Here is an 18,659-nt window from a genome sequence, read left to right on the forward strand (position 1 = left end):
CGGACTTGTCTATTCCACCACGGCTTCCGTCCACACAGGACTAGCCTCACTCACGGTAGATCTTCACGAAGTAGGCTATCTTCTTGCCCTTACAAACATCTTGGTTCAACTCCACAACACGAAGTAGGAGGCTCCCAAGCGACACCTAAACAATCTAGGAGGCACCACCCTCCAAAAGGTAATAGATGTGGTAGGACGATGAACTCCTTGCTCTTGTGCTTCTAAAGATAGTCTTCTCAACACTCCATCACTCTCTCTCAGATATGGCGGGGGTAGGAGAGGTTGGTCTTGTGGAAAGCAACTTGGGGAGGCTAGAGATCAAGTTTCAAATGATAGGAATGGAATATCTTGATCGCAACACATGAGTAGGTGTGTCTCTCTCAGAAAAATGAATCTCGCAATGAAGTGTGTCTTCTGAGTGCTTTCTCTGCGACTGAGAAGTAGGTGGAGGGGTATATGTAGGCAGCACACAAAATACAATAGTTACACCATGATTGACCAACTCGGTGACACCGAAGTTACAAACTCGATGGTACCGACTTGCTCAAAAGGCAACAACTTTGAATCTCGGTCGAACCGATATACACAACTCGGTGGCACCGAAAACGTGACTAACAGTGGGATGACACAACTCGGTGACACGTATACTCAAACTCGCCGAACTTGGTAGCACTGATGCAGTTTCGGTTGCGCCGAAGTGGTATGGTTTGGCTAGGATCTATCTAAGTATGAAATCGGTAGGGCCGAGTGGAAATTGTTGGTGGCACCGATTTTGGATATTTGGCTTGGGACAGATATATTTTGTGGAAGAGTGGCTGAGTATTTTCCGTGGCTAACTCTAAGCACTTGAGCAACCAATTCATCATTACACCTCATCCCCTTTTAATAGTATTGGCTTTCCTATGGACTCAAATGTGATTTCTCACTAAGTGTAAAATGAAGAATCTTCTTGCTTGAAGCTTGAGCCAATCCTATTTCTTCCTTCATCAAGGGGCATCTCCACTCTATCCTATAGCCAAATCTCTCTGTGGACTAAACCTGAAATATAGTAGGTAAAAGTGTTAGTCCAAGAGACAATGTATGTTGTCATGAATTATCAAAACCACCAAGGGAGCATAAGTGCTTTCAATCTCCCCCTTTTTGGTAATTGATGACAACATATAATCAAAGATTCAAATAAAGATAGGCATTAGAATATGACAACTTTGAAAGATACGTGACTAGTGCAATCTCCCCCTAAATGTGTGCAATCCCTTTTAAAGGACACTTGCTTTGGAATGCATGGGCACACACAAGGTAGAAGGGACAAGCCAAGCCATAGATCGTGGCTATATGCATCAATCATATTAGAATGAAGAGCTTCCATGTTCATGACTCACTCTTGCAAACAATATGTGCAAGAGACAAGAGATCATCATGATCAGGGATATGATGCATATACTTACCTTGAGGTTCTTGAGGGTCTTAGCAGTAGGAGTACGATTCGTCTCCAACGTATCTATAATTTTTGATCGTTCCATGCTATTATATTATCAACTTTGGATGTTTTATATGCATGAATATGCTATTTTATATTATTTTTGGGACTAACCTATTGACCTAGAGCCTAGTGCCAATTCCTGTTTTTTCCTTGTTTGTGACCTTTTTCAGATAGGAATATCAAACGGAGTCCAAACGGAATAAAACTTTCGCCGTGATTTTTTATGGAAAATATCAAAAATACCAGAAGAAAAAGATACCGGAGAGGAGTCCCGAGGAAGCCATGATCCAGGGAGGCGCGCCCACCCCCTGGGCGCGCCTGGGGGGCTCGTGACTCCCCCGTGGGTCCCCTTGACTTGTTCTCGATGCCATCTGGTCTTATAAATACAAAACCTCCAGAAATAAACCTAGATCGGGAGTTCCGCCGCCGCAAGCCTCTGTAGCCACCAAAAACCAATCGGGAGCCCGTTCCGGCACCCTGCCGGAGGGGGAATCCATCTTCGGTGGCCACCTTCATCATCCTGGTGATCTCCATGACGAGGAGGTAGTAGTTCTCCCTCGGGGCTGAGGGTATGTACCAGTAGCTACGTGTTTGATCTCTCTCCCTCTCTCTCATGTTCTTTAGATGTCATGATCTCGATGTACCACGGGCTTTGCTACTATAGTTGGATCCTATGATGTTCTCCCCCCTCTCCCTTCTTGTAATGAATTGAGTTTCCCCTTTGAAGTTATCTTATCGGATTGAGTCTTTAAGAACACTTGATGTATGTCTTGCACGTGTCTATCTGCGGTGACAATGGGATATTCATGTGAGTACTTGATGTATGTTTTGGTGATCAACTTGCGAGTTTCGTGACATCGGGAACCTATGCATATGGGTTGGCATACGTTTTGACTCTCCGGTAGAAACTTTGGGGCACTCTTTGAAGTTCTATATGTTGGTTGAATAGATGATTCTGAGATTGTGTGATGCATATCTTATAATCATGCCCACAGATACTTGAGGTGACAATGGAGTATCTAGGCGATATTAGGGTCTTGGTTGATGTGTGTCTTAAGGTGTTATTCTAGTACGAACTCTAGGATAGATTGAACGGAATGAATAGCTTCGTGTTATTTTACTACGGACTCTTGAACAGATCGATCAGAAAGAATAACTTTGTGGTGGTTTTGTACCCGACAATAATGTCTTAGTTTGTTCTCCGCTATTAGTGACTTTGGAGTGACTCTTTGTCGCATGTTGAGGGCTAGTTATATGATCCAATTATGTTATCATTGTTGAGAGTACTTCACTAGTGAAAGTATGAACCCTAGGCCTTGTTTCCACGCATTGCAATACCGTTCGTGCTCACTTTTACTATTAATTACCTTGCTGTTTTTATAATTTCAGATTACAAAAACTATATGTACTATCCATATTGAACTTGTATCACCATGTCTTTGCCGAACTAGTGCACCTATACAACTTACCATTGTATTGGGTGTGCTGGGGACACAAGAGACTCTTTGTTATTTGGTTGCAGGGTTGCTTGAGAGAGACCATCTTCATGCTATGCCTCCCGCGGATTGATAAACCTTAGGTCACCTACTTGAGGTAAAATTGCTACTGTCCTACAAACCTGTGCACTTGGAGGCCCAACAACGTCTACAAGGAAAAGGTTGCGTAGTAGACATCAAGCTCTTTTCTGGCGCCGTTGCCGGGGAGGTTAGCGCTTGAAGGTATATATTTAGATCCTGCAATTGAATCCTTTAGTTTCTTGTTTTATCACTAGTTTAGTTTATTAATAGAAAACTACAAAAAAAATGGAATTAAGGATACCTCATATGCTTCATCTTTTTAATGTCTTTCGTGAAAATGATGGAAATGAAAATTGTGCTCAAGTGCTAAAAGAAGAATTACATAGAATGCTTGGCATAAAATATGTGAATGATGAGCATGATTGGAATGTTGTTAGTATGAATTCTTTGAATACCCATGATGCTAATGATATGCAAAGCCACAAGCTTGGGGATGCTATGTTTGATGAAGATGATCTTTTTAGTTCCCCCACCTTGAATGATCAAAATTATTATGATGAAAGCATGCCCCTATCTATGATGATTATTGTGATGATACTTATGCTATAAAGAAGAATGCTAATAAAACTTGTCACAATTATGAGTACCCTCTTACTGAACATTACTCTTTTAATGTGGAAACAATTCGTAGTGTTCAAGTCTTTTACGATACTCCCACTACTATTGATGAGAATAAATTTCCCTATGTGGAGAGTAGTAAAATTTCTATGCTTGTAGATCATGAAAATAATGCTTTAGGTGCTGGTTAGATTGTTGAATTCATTCATGATGATACTGAAAATTATTATGAGAGAGGAACATATGCTTCTACATATCGCAATAATATCAAGTTTCCTCTCTATGTGTTGAAAGTTTTTAATTTATGCGTTTTTTTACCTTCCTATGCTAGTTGATTCTTGCTCTAAAAAATTGTTTGTTCACAAAATCCCTATGCATAGGAAGAGGGTTAGGCTTAAATGTGCTAGTCATATGCTTCATGATGCTTCCATTATGTTTCAATCATTATCTTTTATGTGAGCATCACTGAAATCATCATGCCTAACTTGAAAGGCAGTAAAGAAAAGCGCTTGTTGGGAGACAACCCAATATGTATCCTTACTGTTTTTGTGTGTTCAAATGATTAAGCTACTGTATTAATCATGTTTTATAGCTTTTATTTCAATAAAGTGCCAAGCAAAGCTTTTATGATTAGTTTGGGTGATAGTTGTTTGATCATGCTGAAAAAGACAGAAACTTTGCACTCACGAAATCATTTATAATTTCTATCCAGAGAGTGATTTTAGGTTTATTATTTTTTCTGCTGATTGATATACAAATTTACTTAATTTTCATAATTCGTTTCAGAATTTTTGGAAGTGCAGAAGTATGGTTATCATTCAGACCATTACAGACTGTTCTGTTTTTGACAGATTCTGTTTTCAATGCATAGTTTGCTTGTTTTGGTGTTTCCATAGATTATATTGAGTAATATAAATTTTGGAAATAGTAATATACAGTAGGCATTGTGTGAAAATAATTATGATTCTTGTTTTGACAGTACCGAAGTGATTGATTTGCTCGTTATCATACTAACCCATCTCACAAAGTTCTGTTAAGTTTTGTGTTGTGAAGTTTTCAAGTTTTAGGTAGAGTTTCGATGGACTATGGAACAAGGAGTGGAAAGAGCCTAAGCTTGGGGATGCCCAAGGCACCCCAAATCCATATTCAAGGACACCAAAGAGCCTAAGCTTGGGGATGCCCCGGGAAGGCATCCCCTCTTTCGTCTTCAATCCATCGGTAACTTTACTTGGGGCTAAATTTTTATTCACCACATGATATGTGTTTTGCTTGGAGCGTCATTTTATTTTATTAGTACTTGCTTGATTTTGTTTATATTAATGTTTTGCATCATTTAGTTCAATAAAAATGTCAAGGATAGCCTTTACCATGCTTAATTTGCAAGTATAGGAGTTGCTGTTCCAAAACAGAAAGTTTGCTTGCAGTGCAAAAATTCGCTAGAATGTTCTGTATGTCAGAATAACTTGAAACTTGGACACAGTATGATCTTATAAATTCTCTACATAACGAAAAAATTTCAGATTTTTTTGGAGTTAATTAAGTATGGATCTTTCCGCATTCTTTACATACTATTCTGTTTAGGCAGATTGCTGTTTTGTTTGCATATGTTTGCTTGTTTAATGATTCGAGTTGAGGACGGGAGTTTTAAATATGCAGAGGCATTTAGTATGCAATGTCAAATAATGATTTTAGTGATTTTCTACAGCAGAGGATGATAAAGTTTTGCATTGATTTATACTAACCTATCTCACGAGTTCTTGTTGAGTTTTGTGTGGATGAAGTTTTTAAGATTTCGGAAACCGTCATATGAGAGGAATTAAGGAGACACAAAAAGCTCAAGCTTGGGGATGCCCAAGTCATCCCCAATCCATATTTCAAGAAGTCTCAAGCGTCTAAGCTTGGGGATGCCCCGGTTGGCACCCCACCTTTCTTCTACAACAATTATCAGTTAGTATCGGTTGAACCTAAGTTTTTGCTTCTTCACATGTTTCGCGCTATACTTGAAGTGTTTATTTTATTTTATTTGAATAAGGTACTTAGGATCTGAAATTCTTAGATGGGAGAGTCTTCACATAGCCAAATAATTATTCAACTACTCATTGAGCTTCACTTATGTCTTGTGGTGTAGTTTTTCTTTTACTCTCATGCTTCACTTATATCATTTTGAGAGTCTTAAACATCATGGTAATTTGCTTAGGTTATGAATCTAGTACTAATATGATGGGCATCCAAGAGGGATATAATAAAAACTTTCATATAGTGTGCATCGAATACTATGAGAAGTTTGATTCTTTGCATATAGTTTTGAGATATAAAGATGGTGATATTATAGTCATGCTAGTGAGTAATTATGGATTGGTAGAAATGCTTGTGTTAGAGTTTTTCATTCCCATAGCATACATGTATGGTGAACCGCTATGCTAGGAAGTTGGAGCATGATGTTTTTATTGATTGTCATCCTTTGTGTGGCGGTCGGGATCACGCGATGGTTAACTCCTACCAACCCTTCCCCTAGGAGCATGCGTCTAGCACTTTGTTTTGATTACTAATAAAACTTTCGCAACAAGTATATGAGTTCTCTCTCAATAATGTGAGTCCATGGTATATACGCACTCTCGCCCTTCCACCACTGCTAGCCTCTCTAGTGCCGCACAATTTTTGCCGGTGCATAAATCCACCATATATCTTCCTCAAAACAACCACCATACCTACCCATCATGGCATTTCCATAGCCATTCCGAGATATATTGCCATGCAACTTCCTCCGTTCCGTTTATTATGACACGCATCATCATTGTCATATTACTTTGCATGATCATGTAGTTGACATCGTATTGGTGGCAGAGCCACCATTCATATCTTTCATACATGTCACTCATGAGTTATTGCACATCCCGGTACACCGCCGGAGGCATTCATATAGAGTCATATCTTTTGTTCTAAGAATCGAGTTGTAAGTAAATAAAAGTGTGATGATCAACAATATTAGAGCATTGTCCCATGTGAGGAAAGGAAGGAAGCTATGATTCCCTCACAAGTTGGGATGAGACTCCGGACTACAAAAATAAAATAAAAGAGGCCAAAGAGCCCACAAAAAAAAGAAAAAGAAAAAAAAGAAAAAAGGAGGCCAAAGAGCCCAAACAAAAAAATGAGAGAAAAAGAGAGAAGGGACAATGCTACTATCCTTTACCACACTTGTGCTTCAAAGTAGCACCATGATCTTCATGACAGAGAGTCTCATATATTATCACTTTCATATACTAGCGGGAATTTCATTATAAAAGTTGGCTTGTATATTCCAATGATGGGCTTCCTCGAATTGCCCTAGGTCTTCGTGAGCAAGCAAGTTGGATGCACACCCACTTAGTTTCTTTTTGAGCTTTCATACACTTATAGCTCTAGTGCATCCGTTGCATGGCAATCCCTACTCACTCACATTAATATCTATTGATGGGCATCTCCATAGCCTGTTGATACGCCTAGTTGATGTGACCATCTTCTCCTTTTTGCCTCACAACCACCACCATATTCTATTCCACCTATAGTTCTATGTCCATGGCTCACGCTCATGTATTGCGTGAGAGTTGAAAAGGTTTGAGAAAGTAAAAGTGTGAAAACAATTGCTTGACTAAGATCGGGGTTGTTCATGATTTAAATACGTTGTGTGGGGAAGAAGGATCATAGCCACACTATATGATATTGTAGGGATAACTTTCTTTGGCCATGTTATTTCGAGAAGACATGATTGCTTTGTTAGTATGCTTGAAGTGTTATCGTTCTTATGTCAATATTAAACTTTTTGTCTTGAATCATATGGATCTGAATATTCATGCCAAAATATATGTTAGGTAGCATTCCACATCAAAAATTCTGTTTTTATCATTTACCTACTCGAGGACGAGCATGAATTAAGCTTGGGGATGCTTGATACGTCTCCAACGTATCTATAATTTTTGATCGTTCCATGCTATTATATTATCAACTTTGGATGTTCTATATGCATGAATATGCTATTTTATATTATTTTTGGGACTAACCTATTGACCTAGAGCCGAGTGCTAGTTCCTGTTTTTTCCTTGTTTGTGACCTTTTTGAGATAGGAGTATCAAACAGAGTCCAAACGGAATAAAACTTTCGCCGTGATTTTTTATGGAAAATATCAAAAATACCAGAAGAAAAAGATACCGGAGAGGAGTCCCGAGGAAGCCACGAGCCAGGGAGGCACGCCCACCCCCTGGGCGCGCCTGGGGGGCTCGTGACTCCGTCGTGGCCCCCCTCACTTGTTCTCGATGCCATCTGGTCTTATAAATATAGAAACCTCCAGAAATAAACCTAGATAGGGAGTTCCACCGCCGCAAGCCTCTGTAGCCACCAAAAACCAATCGTGAGCCTGTTCCGGCACCGTGCCGGAGGGGAAAACCATCTACATCCCGGCGATCTCCATGATGAGGAGGGAGTAGTTCTCCCTCGGGGCTGAGGGTATGTACCAGTAGCTATGTGTTTGATCTCTCTCTCTCTCTCTCTCGTGTTCTTGAGATTTCATGATCTCGATGTATCGCGGGATTTGCTACTATAGTTGGATACTATGATGTTCTCCCCCCTCTCCCTTCTTGTAATGAATTGAGTTTCCCCTTTGAAGTTATCTTATCAGATTGAGTCTTTAAGAACACTTGATGTATGTCTTGCACGTGTCTATCTGTGGTGAAAATGGGATATTCATGTGAGCACTTGATGTATGTTTTTGTGATCAACTTGCGGGTTTCGTGACATTGGGAACCTATGCATATGGGTTGGCACACGTTTTGACTCTCCGGTAGAAACTTTGGGGCACTCTTTGAAGTTCTATGTGTTGGTTGAATAGATGATTCTGAGATTGTGTGATGCATATCGTATAATCATGCCCACGGATACTTGAGGTGACAATGGAGTATCTAGGTGACATTAGGGTCTTGGTTGATGTGTGTCTTAAGGTGTTATTCTAGTACGAACTCTAGGATAGATTGAACAGAAAGAATAGCTTCGTGTTATTTTACTACGGACTCTTGAATAGATCGATCAGAAAGAATAACTTTGTGGTGGTTTCGTACCCGACAATAATGTCTTCGTTTGTTCTCTGCTATTAGTGACTTTGAAGTGACTCTTCGTTGCATGTTGAGGGCTAGTTATATGATCCAATTATGTTATCATTGTTGAGAGAACTTCACTAGTGAAAGTATGAACCCTAGGCCTTGTTTCCATGCATTGCAATACGGTTCGTGCTCACTTTTACTATTAATTACCTTGCTGTTTTTATAATTTCAGATTACAAAAACTATATGTACTATCCATATTGAACTTGTATCACCATCTCTTTGCCGAACTAGTGCACCTATACAACTTACCATTGTATTGGGTGTGCTGGGGACACAACAGACTCTTTGTTATTTGGTTGCAGGGTTGCTTGAGAGAGACCATCTTCATCTTACGCCTCCTGCGGATTGATAAACCTTAGGTCACCTACTTGAGGGAAAATTGCTACTGTCCTACAAACCTCTACACTTGGAGGCCCAACATCGTCTACAAGGAAAAGGTTGCGTAGTAGACATCATAGTACACTTGGGAAAACAAATGTTAGAAAACACAAGAGTACTCTATTGTAAAGATTCAAAGAGCTTCAAAAGTACCAAGATATTGAAGACATATTGAAAATAGGATTTGATGATAGATATGTCTCCAAGTGAATTTATAACTTTCTCCCCTAAGGATGAATATGCAAGAACCTCTCCCCCTGAATCATAGATTGTAGATATTGGGAGTAGGCAAGGTAAGACAAGTTCAATGCAATAGCAAAGATAACTGAAACAATTATCTCTCCCCCCCTTTATGTAAGGTTTGATACATCTTCCCTGAGGTAGATCTTCCCTTTGGTAGACCTTCCTTTAGGAACAAATTATCCCCCCTATTGATATTTCTCCCTCTTTATGTAAGCTTATTAGTGATATTTCTCCCCTTTATATAGGTTCATTGGAAGCTTTGATATCCCCCCTTTGGCGTTAATTGCCAAAAATGTCAGAGGGTAAGGGCTCATTGAGGGAAAGGGATCCTTGATACTTCTCTCTTTGATAAGGGTTCCTTGAACATGAAATAAGAGTTCATTTAAATTCCCCCCTTAGATGGTAGGTAAGGGTTCACTGAATGGTCTCCCCCTTTGATATGGATAAGATTTCCTTGAACTATCTCCCCCTATGTTAGGGATCCTGGATGATTCTCCCTCTTATATTGTGGGATCATTGAGGTTTTATGCCCTAGAGAAGTTTTCTCCCCCTAGAAAATTAATGCTAAAACTGATTTTGTTTCTTAAAATTCTCAACAAGATCTTAGAAGGAAATGAAAGATGGTGTAGCGACCCGACCTGAAATGGTCAAGTCTCTGGTGTTTCTGTACCATCCCAAGATCATGCTGGTACACACACAGTACATCAATGTATATATCGAGAGTTCAATCACACTGCTTTATTAATATAAATCTCATATCGAGTCCTTTATTACAATAAAGATTACAATAAAGTGACTGAAGGCCAACTCATGAGATAAAACTAATCGAAAACTAGCAGAAGCTTCAAAGGTAGTTGAGTCCATCTGACTCCAAGGACATATCACCGAGCGTAGATCGTGTCCTCACTCCTGGTCGGAAAAGTACTCTGCAACATGACACATTGTAGCCGTGTAGGTCAGCATATTGAATATGTCGGCAACTCACAAAAGATAGGGGTGAAAATATCATCTATACTATATGCATATTTGGGAGGTGGGGCTGTAAGTTTCAGAGCAATTTTTTCCTACAACAAGAGAGGGGGCAAAAGAGAAAATAATTACTACATGTTGGTTGTTTAATGAGAAGGTTCCACCAACCATTTCTCATACCCAAATAATAATTCCCACATCATTAAATTTATTTGTGTAGAGAATTCCTCATAGTTTCAGTTCCTTTGGCTCAAGTTGTCCGTAACCGTGGACACGGCTAATCGGTTAGGTCTGGCACTCTACAGAGTTTTGCACACGTTGCCCACAAGATTTGTTTGCCTCCGTTGAAGTCCTCGCACGGTAGGGTGTTTGTCACGCCCAAGATGCGACCCTATCCTCAATTTGGCACGAAGGCCTCGTCAGGGATAGAAGCGCATCTCGTCGTGTCGCAAGAATGGATATCGTTACAAGTACATGTACTGAAAAGAAGAGATATATATATAGAATTGGCTTACACTCGCCACAAGATACATCAGAGTCACATCAGTACATTACATAATCATCAAGAGTAAGAGCAGGGTCCGACTACGGACGAAAACAAACGAGAAAAGAAAAACGACGTCCATCCTTGCTATCCCAGGCTGCCGGCCTGGAACCCATCCTAGATCGACGAAGAAGAAGAAGAAGCAACTCCCACTACTAAAAAATTGCATTTTAACGACGAGCCATGTACAACACGTCGTTCGTTGTTGCTATGACGAGCCAATCCCGCGGGACGAGGAGAGTACTAAACTGATGGTCGTTGTTAATTTTCCACATGATAACGATTATTTATTGCTTTTATACGAAGAGAAGCAAGGACAAATACTAACAAACTCTCAGGTTCAGGTTCTGTAACCTAATTGAGATTCACAAATAGGAGTACGTGCGATCTATAGAACTACATCGGCGGAACTCGGAATCGATGGCAGCCCTCGGAGCATGGTCATGATCTGTGGAAACGCGTGGGCGCGGATGCGCGGAACCTATGATCGGACGACGTACGCGACCTCCTTGGATTCCCCGTCGCCTCCAGCGCCACGAAGATCCACCGACGGTAACCCAGCCCGACTCACTCCCCCTTTCTCTCCTCCGATTTGGTAAGAGCTGGAAGTCTCTGTGTTAAATCTCGGTCGTGCGCTGGATGCGGATGTGATGCATGTTGTGTCCGGCGTCGTCCTACCGTCGCCACCGCCCGGGACACATCAGGTGACGAGTTTTTGTTGGCCAAGGAGGCACCGATGTGCGGGGACACGTGTGCTCGTGGACAAGGTGCCTACGGCGGCCAGTAAGGACAGGTCCTCTCGTCTTGTATAGGCCTGAGGTTGCGCACAACCTCCACCCGGCACGCTCCGGCCGTGTGTCCCCCTGCGTTAGTGACGACTGATCGACGGGCTCAATGGTACGTACGTGCAGATGTGCTTATTGATGTTCCTCATGCCTCTAGTCCTCCACCTGCGTAAGGAGATTTTTTCACGTTAGGTTTGATTCATGTCAATTGTTGCTGCAGAAATCCCTGAGCAGAATCTGAGCCCGGCAAAGACCTGGTTTTCGCCGGCTGATCGGCTGCCTCCATGGACTAGCCGAACCGTCGTAGTCGTCTAACTTCAGGCGCTGAACGATCTGGTACACCAAGGTCTACAGCCCTACACTTCAGGGAAGCTCAGTCATGTCATCATGGTAAAGATTTTCAAAATAATCCTATCCAGAAGGAGGCGAGGCCTTTTTCGTGTCAGCCTCCCTATTCACAGGTCGCAAGGAGCTTTTTGGCTGTAGTGGAGAATGCTTGTGCCCCGATCTCAACATGCAAGTGTATTATTTGATTAATTAGTCAGCATGAGTACACTTATCAGCACGAGTTTCTTAGGAAACACGAAATTGGGATAAAGGGTTCGATTTCGTACATCACAAAGTAGCTGCATTATCCTTTGTGTTAAATCATTAATATTTACTCCCTCTGTAAACTATTATAAGAGCGTTTAGATTATTAAGGTAATGATCTAAATTCTCTTATATTAGTTTATGGAGGGAGTACTGAGCTACAAATCATTTATGTTTTTCTAGAACAGACCATCCAGTGTGATCGAAGGAAAGTCAATGATGAGGTGCAAGAAGTGAAATATCTTATGATTGATAGATCTCTAAGTGATAGTTCTCCTGAAAGCCAGAATGACCGCGTAAGTTGTCATACATTGATTATATATGCTACGCACTAAATATTGTGCCAATTTATTTATAAGGACTAAGTTTTATGAACTAAACATTTTATAGGACTCACGGTCCACCACAATATATAGAAGCAACAAGGGCATTGTAATCGCCGATGAAGAATGATGTCCATTCAAACAATGACGGCGTCCCTCGATTGAAGATTAACAAATTAACATTTCTTAGATAGATATGTGCAAGTACATTATTCATATAAGGAGTGCTTTTGACTCAAATTTATTAAATGATATTTTAATTTCCGAATTGTATGTCAAAATTTTGGTATTTCTATTAATAAAAGAGGTTGCGATCATTTCAATTGAGATTCTTTTATTTCTATATTATTTTTTATATTATCAATCAAATGTTGATGCTGCATAAAGTGATACTAAATAGAAATCTTTATGAAGGATATAAGTGATGAAGAGAGTTGTCGGTAATGACACTGGTCACCATGATAACATTATTAATGAAGGCAAATATGGTCGGTAATGTCTCGGGATTAACACTGGTCACCATGATATTGTGGTCATTACTATCTCGAGATTGACGACCACACACCAACCTGTTGTTATAAATATAACGACCACAAAAGGTATGTGGTCGTTATACTTTTAACGACGGAGCCTACTACGACCAGCAGATTTTGGTCATTAATGACCTTTAACGACCACAATTTCACTTTTAACGACCACATATATCATCGTTAAAAACTGTTTTTCTAGTAGTGTCCAAATGAACAATCAACGCGCTCGCGTCATATAACCTTTACCTGTACCTGCAACTGGTGTTGTAGTAATCTGTGAGCCACAGGGGACTCAGCAATCTCATTTCCAAAGGTATGAAGACTAGCAAGACTTAATGGGTGAGGTATGGTTAAGTGGTGAGGTTGCAGCAACGGCTAAGCATATATTTGGTGGCTAACTTACGAGTACAAGAAAAATAAGAGGGTGAAGATCTACGCATAACGGACGTGACTACTGATGATCAAATGAATGATCCTGAACACCTACCTACGTCAGACATAACCCCACCGTGTCCTCGATCGGAGAAAGAACTCACAGTCACGGTTACACACACAGTTGGCATATTTTAATTAAGTTAACTTCAAGTTAACTAGAACCAGTGTTAAACAAAGCTTCCACGTTGACACATAACCGCGGGCACAGATTTCTGAAAGATTTAACCCTGCAGGGGTGCTCCAATTAGTCCATCATAAATTACCACAAGCCGCATAGAAATCCTCAATCAGGACACTCGCGATCTCATCGGATTCCTTAGTGGAGAACCTCAACTCTGAGATTACCCAAAGCATCACCGGAATCCCGATGCACAAGATATCTCGTCAAAGGTAAAACTAATCCAGCAAGGCCGCCCGGCGTGTCGACGATCCCGATAGGAGCCGCGTATCTCGTTCTCAGGACACGACGGATAAGCGAAGCGTACGGTGGCCTGATAGAAATCCCCCGAGTTGCCCCAGGTTGGCCCCGCACGGTGCTCTGTTTTGGACCAGCACCATCAGCACCGGCCCTCCCTGTATTATGTAGAATTACTCCTCTGGTTCATGACGCCCTATGTTTTCAGTATTAACAAAATTATTATGTTGGGCAAATCTAGTACCAATGTTGGGCCTTGCTAGACCAGCTTTAATCTAAAACGAATTATCAATGGGGTCCCCATAACAACCCCGATCGTGTTAGGAGCGCTCAATTATGTAACATAACACCGGTAGCCGAAACTAAGGGGGCAAAGGTGGAACAAAACACCAGGCTAGAAAGGCCGAGCCTTCCACCTTTTACCAAGTATATAGGTCCATTAAATTAAATAGCATTTAAATATGGTGATATGACAAGGAACCCATGTTATCACATGGAAGCAACTACACCTGCAACTAGCAACACTAATAACATGGTTAAGCAAGCAGTTACATAGCCAATCAGTGGTTTGCTAGGTCGAACAGGTTGAGGGTAATCATGGCATTGTTGAGAGGCTGATATTTAACAAGTGGTAGGCAACGAGACATAAACGACAGAAGCGGTAAAACTAGCATTGCAATGATAGTAATGGTATCTGGGGAAATGGTCATCTTGCGTGAGATCCCGCTAAGAAGAAGAATAACTCGGTGAAGTAGTCGAACCAACATAGTCGAACGGTTCCTCACATTCCGACATGCTTGCGGAACTCTATCGAGACGGAGGAAACCGGAAACAATCATCAACACAAATATTCACCACGACACATGCACGACAAGATGCAATCCACGTATGATGCATGATTAGAGAATATATGCAGGACATGACATGGCAATTCACGACAATCAAACACTACACATTAAGTGAAGTTCAATATGCAACGAGTTACATATTGACGAAACTCCACATACGAATTATTTAGTTCACTCTTGATTAGGTACACGGCAATATTAATTGTGGTTAGACATAGCAAGAGGTGAAGCGGAATAAAACTACGTATCTAGGCATTTTAAAGGAGGTCGGAAACTACATATAGCATCTCCGAAATGACCCCATGCGTTAATTCCTAAAACTGTCCAGATTAGTCCTAATCTCTTTTTATGTTTGTTAAACAGAAAAACAAAGTGGTTCACGTGAAACTACACGCCGTTCTAGTCCATTTACATATATGGCTCATCTCCAACGTAGCTACGGTTAATTAACTACGATCTAAACCGTTTATATCACGTCGACACGTGAACCGATGCACACAACATGTTTAAGTATGTTTATCATGCATGCAAGTTGGAAATTATTAAACTACGTGAAATTCTACACGTCCTACATATAGAACTCGTTCTGGTCCATTGCACGGTTTAAAAGTTACGGACGGTTGAAGAACATGCTATTTTGTGAAATCTAGCAAATTCGCTAGTTAATAGCAAAAAAGTAGACAGCGAAAAAAATAGCTATGGGCCGAATTACAACACCTTGTAGTGGCCATTAGAGGATTCAGCCCAAGTGGAAAAATACCAGTGACAAAAGAACCAAGGCTTCCTCTGGGATTCGATCCAGAACCTCCTAAACAGGTGCATGGATTCCTACCAGTGCGCTGCTATGTGAGCTCAGAGATTAAACATTGTGGCAATACTAGATCAACACCAGCACGTGGCAGAAGGAACCTACAAACAAACATAGTTTAGATACGGGGGGATTACTCACAGCAGGGCATGACGATGCTTGTTGAGCTTGGGATCGATCCAAGCGAGCGCTAAAGCGGGTCGGTGGCACTGGATCGTGGTTCAGCGCAACGCTTGGGCTTGGTGCAGACGAGAGGTGCAGGGGCCGGCGCTGGATCGTTGCTTCTCCCGCAACGATATAGACACGGGCGCGGTCGGCATCGGGGTCAACGCCCCTGGAGCGCCGTGCTCTGCTCGACTCCGAGCGGGGACAGGCGTGGCTGCACTGCGGACTCGAGATGGCGCGGGGTCGCGAGGTGGGATCCGTTCCCGGGGACGATCAGCGGGTCAAGCGGGCAGCGGTTGCTCCTGGATGTGCTGCTGGTCGTCGGCTCGAGGAGGCACTGGAGAGAGCTCGGTGCCACCTGGGCAGCTCGGTCGGGGAGACGGCGCGGGGCAGAGCTCATCTGCTGGGTGCGCCGGTGACGGGGTCGAAGATGGGCTCGGGGCGACCATGGTGCTGCTGTTGTCTGAATAAAGAAAGGACACATATAGTTCAGAGAAGAAAACAAGGGAAGAAAGAAGAGAGAAGAGAGAGGGATTCGTGAGGGAGAGGAGAAAAAAAGAGGAGGAGAAGAGAAGACCGAGGCATGGCCTTGGCATGGGGTCGACCAGCTGGTCAACGGCGGCGGCTGCAGGCTTCCAGGAGGAGCTCGGGATCGAGCTCCTCTCGAACTGGAGCGCTCGATCTGGGAGACTGCACTGGAGCTCCGGTTGGCTGACTCACGGGCGGGAGCAAGGAGAAATCGGCGCAGTGTGTTGACCAGATGGGGAAATCGAGGTGGGAAGTGGCGGCGCTGGTTGGGACAAGGGAGGATCCCTAGAGTTTTGCTTTGATTTGGGATAGGTAGGTCTATATATACTAAATCGCTTTAGTCTAGGGTCTTTTCGGTCCCTCTAATCTAAGTCGGGCGGTAAAAAAAAACTAGGTTAGGTGGTCCAATGGACAAACCGATGATGGTTTGTGGTAAAACGGGGTTGATCCGGATCCAACGATCACGACCGCCCGGTTCGGGTTCCGGGAGGTTTTCGGACTAGGCTGCGCGTAGGGTCGGTGCACTGTGCAAAGAGGCTAGGCGGAGATGAGAGGGAAAACGGGCATCCCGGCAACGAGATTTAAAATACCGGAAAACGTCCGATGATAGACCGAATACGGTACAGCTACGGTCGACCGTTCGGGCACCAGACGGACTCCGATTGCGACGAAACTTGACAGGTGGCCTAGCTACAACTAATTACGACCGCACGCCTAGTTCCAACCCAAACAGGGAAAGTTTTAAACACACTTTTGAAAACAAGATTTTGACGTTGCCGCGGGCGCATGCGTGTGTGGTCGTGCTCGGAACGGACAACGACGAGAACCAACAACTAACAACGGATGCAACTTTTGAAAACTAGCAGCAACGGAGATGCCGATGCAATGCAGATGATGCGCATGATGTGATGATGATGCGACAAAAGAAAATAGACACACGACGAAAACGGAAAGAAAGGGGAATCTTCTGGAACGTCGTCATCGGGCTTTCACAACTCTCCTACACTACAAGAGGATCTCGACCCGAGATCCAAGAATGAAAGGGGGAGAGGATGAGAAAGAACAAGAGGTAAAAACTTAGTCGCTTCTTTGACAAACGAGTGAAACCAACAATCCTTGAAGGTTGCAAGGAGACGAGGAATGATATGAGAAACAAGCAAGAGTTCACGGAAAATTTCGGCAGCACTTTGGTAGGAAAATGGGACAAAAAAATCGATAAGGTAGAATTAGATAATGTTAGGTAGCATTCCACATCAAAAATTCTGTTTTTATCATTTACCTACTCGAGGACGAGCATGAATTAAGCTTGGGGATGCTTGATACGTCTCCAACGTATCTATAATTTTTGATCGTTCCATGCTATTATATTATCAACTTTGGATGTTCTATATGCATGAATATGCTATTTTATATTATTTTTGGGACTAACCTATTGACCTAGAGCCGAGTGCTAGTTCCTGTTTTTTCCTTGTTTGTGACCTTTTTGAGATAGGAGTATCAAACAGAGTCCAAACGGAATAAAACTTTCGCCGTGATTTTTTATGGAAAATATCAAAAATACCAGAAGAAAAAGATACCGGAGAGGAGTCCCGAGGAAGCCACGAGCCAGGGAGGCACGCCCACCCCCTGGGCGCGCCTGGGGGGCTCGTGACTCCGTCGTGGCCCCCCTCACTTGTTCTCGATGCCATCTGGTCTTATAAATATAGAAACCTCCAGAAATAAACCTAGATAGGGAGTTCCACCGCCGCAAGCCTCTGTAGCCACCAAAAACCAATCGTGAGCCTGTTCCGGCACCGTGCCGGAGGGGAAAACCATCTACATCCCGGCGATCTCCATGATGAGGAGGGAGTAGTTCTCCCTCGGGGCTGAGGGTATGTACCAGTAGCTATGTGTTTGATCTCTCTCTCTCTCTCTCTCGTGTTCTTGAGATTTCATGATCTCGATGTATCGCGGGATTTGCTACTATAGTTGGATACTATGATGTTCTCCCCCCTCTCCCTTCTTGTAATGAATTGAGTTTCCCCTTTGAAGTTATCTTATCAGATTGAGTCTTTAAGAACACTTGATGTATGTCTTGCACGTGTCTATCTGTGGTGAAAATGGGATATTCATGTGAGCACTTGATGTATGTTTTTGTGATCAACTTGCGGGTTTCGTGACATTGGGAACCTATGCATATGGGTTGGCACACGTTTTGACTCTCCGGTAGAAACTTTGGGGCACTCTTTGAAGTTCTATGTGTTGGTTGAATAGATGATTCTGAGATTGTGTGATGCATATCGTATAATCATGCCCACGGATACTTGAGGTGACAATGAAGTATCTAGGTGACATTAGGGTCTTGGTTGAT

This window comes from Hordeum vulgare, chromosome 6H (assembly GCF_904849725.1).
Source record: "Hordeum vulgare subsp. vulgare chromosome 6H, MorexV3_pseudomolecules_assembly, whole genome shotgun sequence".
NCBI classification, from domain to species: Eukaryota; Viridiplantae; Streptophyta; class Magnoliopsida; order Poales; family Poaceae; genus Hordeum; species Hordeum vulgare.